Genomic DNA, 6,000 nt, shown 5'->3' on the forward strand with positions numbered 1-6,000 from the left:
GGTCCCCCTGTCAGCTGGCCCGCTGCGCTGGATGCACTGCTGGGCCGGCCCAACTCTGCCCCCTGGCTTTTTCAAATCCTTGGGCCCGTTTAGTTTCCCACCAGCCCGCCTAGTCTTTTTGATTTAAATCCAATTCAAACATTTTTTAATACTGAACCCCACTTTGAATTTCAATATTTTCAAATCTACTGAACCAAAATTGATGAATTTTATACCGTTGGAAAGCTAGTGAAATTATCTATCAAATGCCACTGGTCCCATCCCAAAATTATTTGTAGAATTAATGTAGCAAAATAAACAAGACAGGGACTTTTCTGCCTTAGAATAATTCTTAAAAATCAACCAAAATAGATATTGAGTCAATTCCAACTCCAATAGCTCACATTTGACTTACACTAATTGTTTATGCAAGAAAATGGTGTGGTCACTTTACATGATCATGCCCTAGTTTAAGTAGTGTACAATATGGCTAGTTTAACTAATTGATATTGTCCAAAACTATTAAGTAATTCATATGAAGTCTTATACTTCATTTAAATCTTGTCTCAAATGAATTCATGTGATGTTTGGACCCCTGGCCAAACTCACCTATATGAATTACTTGGAGATTTAAATCATATGTAGTGTTATTAAATGGTATGAGGTACTCTACCTCATTTAAATCTATTTCTCAAATGATGATGATGAATGGTTGACTTGAGTCAACATGATTTCATGTATGATTGTTTGAGAAATTAAATCTTAAGAAGATTTCAATGAGAGAAAAGTATTTCTCAAAAACCATATGGAAACTATCCTTTACATATGTAAGGAGAGGAAATTATCTTCCTCAAGCAACACAACCAATGCACCCTAATTGTAATATTTGTGTGAATAGAATAATTGGTGAGTACCAGTAATGTTAGAATAACCAATGAAGTGTTAATGAGGTTAAATCACCTCAATGGTAGTGGTTAACCTAGTTACAACTATGTGTTAAATCATATGAGAGGTTTTCCTCTCATTTAAATCTTGGTCTCAAGTAGTTCAACATGAGGTATGGACCATGGTCTATATAACCTCATATTGAGTTATTTGGTGACATTAAATCACTACCATGTTAGTATTAAATTGTATGAGGTATGGAACCTCATTTAAATCATTTTCTCAAATGATGAGTATGACGAGGTTGACTTTGGTCAACCTAGGTCATATATTATTCATAAGAGAAATTAAATCTTAATAGGATAATGAGAGGAAATTATTTCTCTAAGTAATTGAAAGTAACCCCTAAGTTAGTATGAGAGGAAGTTATTTTCTCAAATAAGAAAGGAACACATCCACCCACTTAATGGTAGTGTGTGAGGCTAGTTTAAGTGGTGTAAAGCTTGTGTGTGTTTAGTTTAGTATGTAAGTTTGGTATGATGATTGTGTACCCGCATTCGTATTTTAGACGATAGTACCGGAGACCAGCAGGAAGAGGAGGACTTCTACAAAGAGGAAGGAGAAGAGAACTTGGACCCTCACTTCAACCAAGGCAAGCTAACACCAATGCAAGCTATACTCTTGCAAGCCAATATTAATGCAAGTTATAATGTTGCAGCTAATATTCTTGCAAAGTGCAAAGCCCCTTGGGGCAAGGCACCATCTTTTCTTACATAAGCCTATCCCAAGTTTATATCTTACCAGTTTTTACTTGTTTTCCCAAGAAGTTACTTTTATAGTTAACTTGGGTCAAAGTAGAAAAATTTACTAGACTAGTAAAGTTAGTCTCCCTCAAGCAAAGCAAGAGAATACTCTTGCAAAGTGCAAAGCTCACCATGAGCAAGGCATTACCCAATTTACTTTATGCTTATGATCCTATCTCCCAGTTTTACTTTACAAGCTTTATTTACTTTTGTTTTATCAAAGTACTTTTTGATTCATGATTCACTTGGTCTAGATATAGAGTAGAACAAGAGCACCAAGCTTAGCTTAGAAAGCTATAAGCTAGTTAGCACCCCTTATGCTTAGATGCTAGTGCTACATTAAAGGTGAATACCTTAGTTGGGAACTTGTGAAATGAAATGACTTTGAAAACCTTGGAATGATGAGTCATTCTATTGAAATTTTTTGAAGGTGAATATGACTGGTGAATGACTCGGTGAATTTTACAAAAACACTGATGGTTGGGTTCGGATGCGATACCATTCCAATTTTACAAGTACCCCACAATACCTGAATCTGGGTAGGGCTTAACCGGAAGTTTGTGTGTCTTAGTATGGGTTCCCTCTAAACAAGCGTCATCGGGGTTATGCCGAAAGCTGCCTCTACCACAATAGAAACGATATGATATGATGCAAAATGAGGTGAATGTCCGGCCCAAGCCCTGTGCAGTTCCCAGGCTGACTGTCTTTAAATACAAAGAAGTGAATTCTATTTAAAACCCCACAACCCATGTACTCTAGTTAATTTATTTGTGTGCATAGAGTAGTTTGTGTGTTCTATGTGATGTATGGAATAGCCATTGAATTAGTGAGTAATTATACTCGTATTTAAATTTAGACGGTAGCACCGGAGAGTACGCCGAAGAAGAAGGTTGCTACCAAGAGGAGGAGGAGGAACAGTTTGAGAACTACCAAGGCAAGCTACTACCAATGCAAGCTAATATTCTTGCAAAGTGCAAAGCCCCTTTGGGGCAAGGCACCATGTTGCTTATCTTTTCTTATATGACCCCATCCCAAGTTTTTACTTTACAAGTTTTTACTTGTTTTCTAAATGAGTTACTTTTATAGTTAACTTTGGTCAAAGTACAAGTTGATTACTAGAGTAGTGAGTTAGTCTTCTCCAAGCAAATCAAGTTAGCACCCCTCATGAATTAGAGCTAGTGCTAATGAATTAAAACTTGACTACTCTAGATGGGAACAATGTGAATTTGAAGGATTTTTGAAACCTTGGAATGAAGATGCATTCCATTGAAGGATTTTTGAAGGTGAATATGAACAAGAGAAGATGGTGATTTTTGATAAACAATGATGTTGGTTTGAATGCGATACCTTTCCAATTCTTAAGTACCCCCACAATACCTGATTATGGGTAGGGCTTAACTGGAAGTTTATGCGTCTTAGTATGGGTTCCCTCTAAACAAGCGTCATCGGGGTTATGCCGAAAGCTGCCTCTACAACAAAAGAAACGATATGATATGATGCGAAATGAGGTGAATGTCCGGCCCAAGCCCTGTGCAGTTCCTGTGTGGTCTGTCTGTCTTCACTGGGAGGCCAAGCTCATGGGGAGAGGTGCTCATACTAGGATTCGTAAGTGAAAGGTTATGGTTGATGATCCGCGTACTGTGTTACGATGATTCGGGGAAATCCCGACGGATGAAATCAAATATTGTGGCACAAGTGTACAACCTCTGCAGAGTGTAAACCTATTCGAATAGCCGCGTCCACGGTTACGGACGGTTGGAAAGGCCATACAGTTTCCGATGTCATATCTTTGAAAATGATGTTGAAAAGGATGATGGTGAAATGACTTGGGGTGAATTGAATTGAAATCACCACTTGAATGGTGGGAATGACACTAATGTTCCCACTTGAGTTAGTTAGCACTTGAATAAGTTTTTCTCAAACTTTGTGAACTAAAACTAGCTTTATGCAAATAAACTAGAGCTTAGCAAACCATACTAGAATGTCTAGCACTTACATTAGTATTAGTTTGCGAGTACTCAATGTACTCACGGCTTTGTCCCTGGCTATTCAAATGGCCAGAGTATGAAGACGACCAAGGAGATGACCAGCAGGACGCCTACGACAACTAAGCGCCTTCCGACGTCAAGCGTTGGCCTGTGGACTAGAGAGTCCTTGTATCTTACGCTTCCGCTATGTTGAACTATGAACTTGTGTTTGTTCGTTGATCACTAGATCAACTATTCGTGTAATATGGATCATGTGATTCCAATTTGTAAGACTTATGGTTTGTAACGAATGATGACTGTGATACTTAACTATTATGCCTCGCAACAACAATATTCCTGGGATTGCGATGTATGACATAATAGGCATTCGGACTTAAAAATCCGGGTGTTGACACGTATCAGCATCCCCAAGCTTAGTTCCTGCTCGTCCCGAGCAGGTAAACGATAAACAAAGATAATTTCTGGAGTGACATGCCATCATAACCTTGATCATACTATTTGTAAGCATATGTAGTGAATGCAGCGATCAAAGCAATGTAAATGACATGAGTAAACAACTGAATCATATAGCAAAGACTTTTCATGAATAGTACTTAAAGACAAGCATCAATAAGTCTTGCATAAGAGTTAACTCATAAAGCAATAATTCATAGTAGAAGCATTGAAGCAACACAAAGGAAGATTAAGTTTCAGCGGTTGCTTTCAACTTATAACATGTATATCTCATGGATATTGTCAACATAGAGTAATATAACAAGTGCAATATGCAAGTATGTAGGAATCAATGCACAGTTCACACAAGTGTTTGCTTCTTGAGATGGAGAGAAATAGGTGAACTGACTCAACAATAAAAGTAAAAGAATGGTCCTTCAAAGAGGAAAGCATCGATTGCTATATTTGTGCTAGAGCTTTGATTTTGAAAACAAGAAACAATTTTGTCAACGGTAGTAATAAAGCATATGTATCATGTAAATTATATCTTACAAGTTGCAAGCCTCATGCATAGTATACTAATAGTGCCCGTACCTTGTCCTAATTAGCTTGGACTACCGGGATTATCGCAATGCACATGTTTTAACCAAGTATCACAAAGGGGTACCTCTATGCCGCCTGTACAAAGGTCTAAGGAGAAAGCTCGCATTGGATTTCTCGCTTTTGATTATTCTCAACTTAGACATCCATACCGGGACAACATAGACAACAGATAATGGACTCCTCTTTTATGCATAAGCATGTAGCAACAATTAATTTTCTCATTTGAGATTGAGGATATATGTCCAAAACTGAAACTTCCACCATGGATCATGGCTTTAGTTAGCGGCCCAATGTTTTTCTCTAACAATATGCACGCCCTAACCATAAGGTGGTAGATCGCCCTTACTTCAGACAAGACGAACATGCATAGCAACTCACATGAAATTCAACAAAAGGTAGTTGATGGCGTCCCCAGGAACATGGTTATCGCACAACGAGCAACTTAATAAGAGATAAAGTGCATAAGTACATATTCAATACCACAATAGTTTTTAGGCTATTTGTCCCATGAGCTATATATTGTAAAGGTGAAGAATGGAAATTTAAAGGTAGCACTCAAGCAATTTACTTTGGAATGGCGGAGAAATACCATGTAGTAGGTAGGTATGGTGGACACAAAGGGCATAGTGGTTTGCTCAAGTATTTGGATGCATGAGAAGTATTCCCTCTCGATACAAGGTTTAGGCTAGCAAGGCTATTTGAAACAAACACAAGGATGAAGCGGTGCAACAAAACTCACATAAAAGACATATTGAAAACATTATAAGACTCTACACCGTCTTCCTTGTTGTTCAAACTCAATACTAGAAATTATCTAGACTTTAGAGAGACCAAATATGCAAACCAAATTTTAGCATGCTCTATGTATTTCTTCATTAATGGGTGCAAAGTATATGATGCAAGAGCTTAAACATGAGCACAACAATTGCCAAGTATCATATTATCCAAGACATTTTAGCAATTACTACATGTATCATTTTCCAATTCCAACCATATAACAATTTAACGAAGAAGAAACTTCGCCATGAATATTATGAGTAACACCTAAGGACATATTTGTCCATATGCAACAGCGGAGCGTGTCTCTCTCCCACACAAAGAATGCTAGGATCCATTTTATTCAAACAAAACAAAAACAAAAACAACCGACGCTCCAAGCAAAGCACATAAGTTGTGATGGAATAAAAATATAGTTTCAGGGGAGGAACCTGATAATGTTTTCGATGAAGAAGGGGATGTCTTGGGCATCCCCAAGCTTAGACGCTTGAGTCTTCTTGATATATGCAGGGGTGAACCACCGGGGCATCCCC

The sequence above is a fragment of the Lolium perenne genome, chromosome 3 (assembly GCF_019359855.2).
Source record: "Lolium perenne isolate Kyuss_39 chromosome 3, Kyuss_2.0, whole genome shotgun sequence".
NCBI classification, from domain to species: domain Eukaryota; kingdom Viridiplantae; phylum Streptophyta; class Magnoliopsida; order Poales; family Poaceae; genus Lolium; species Lolium perenne.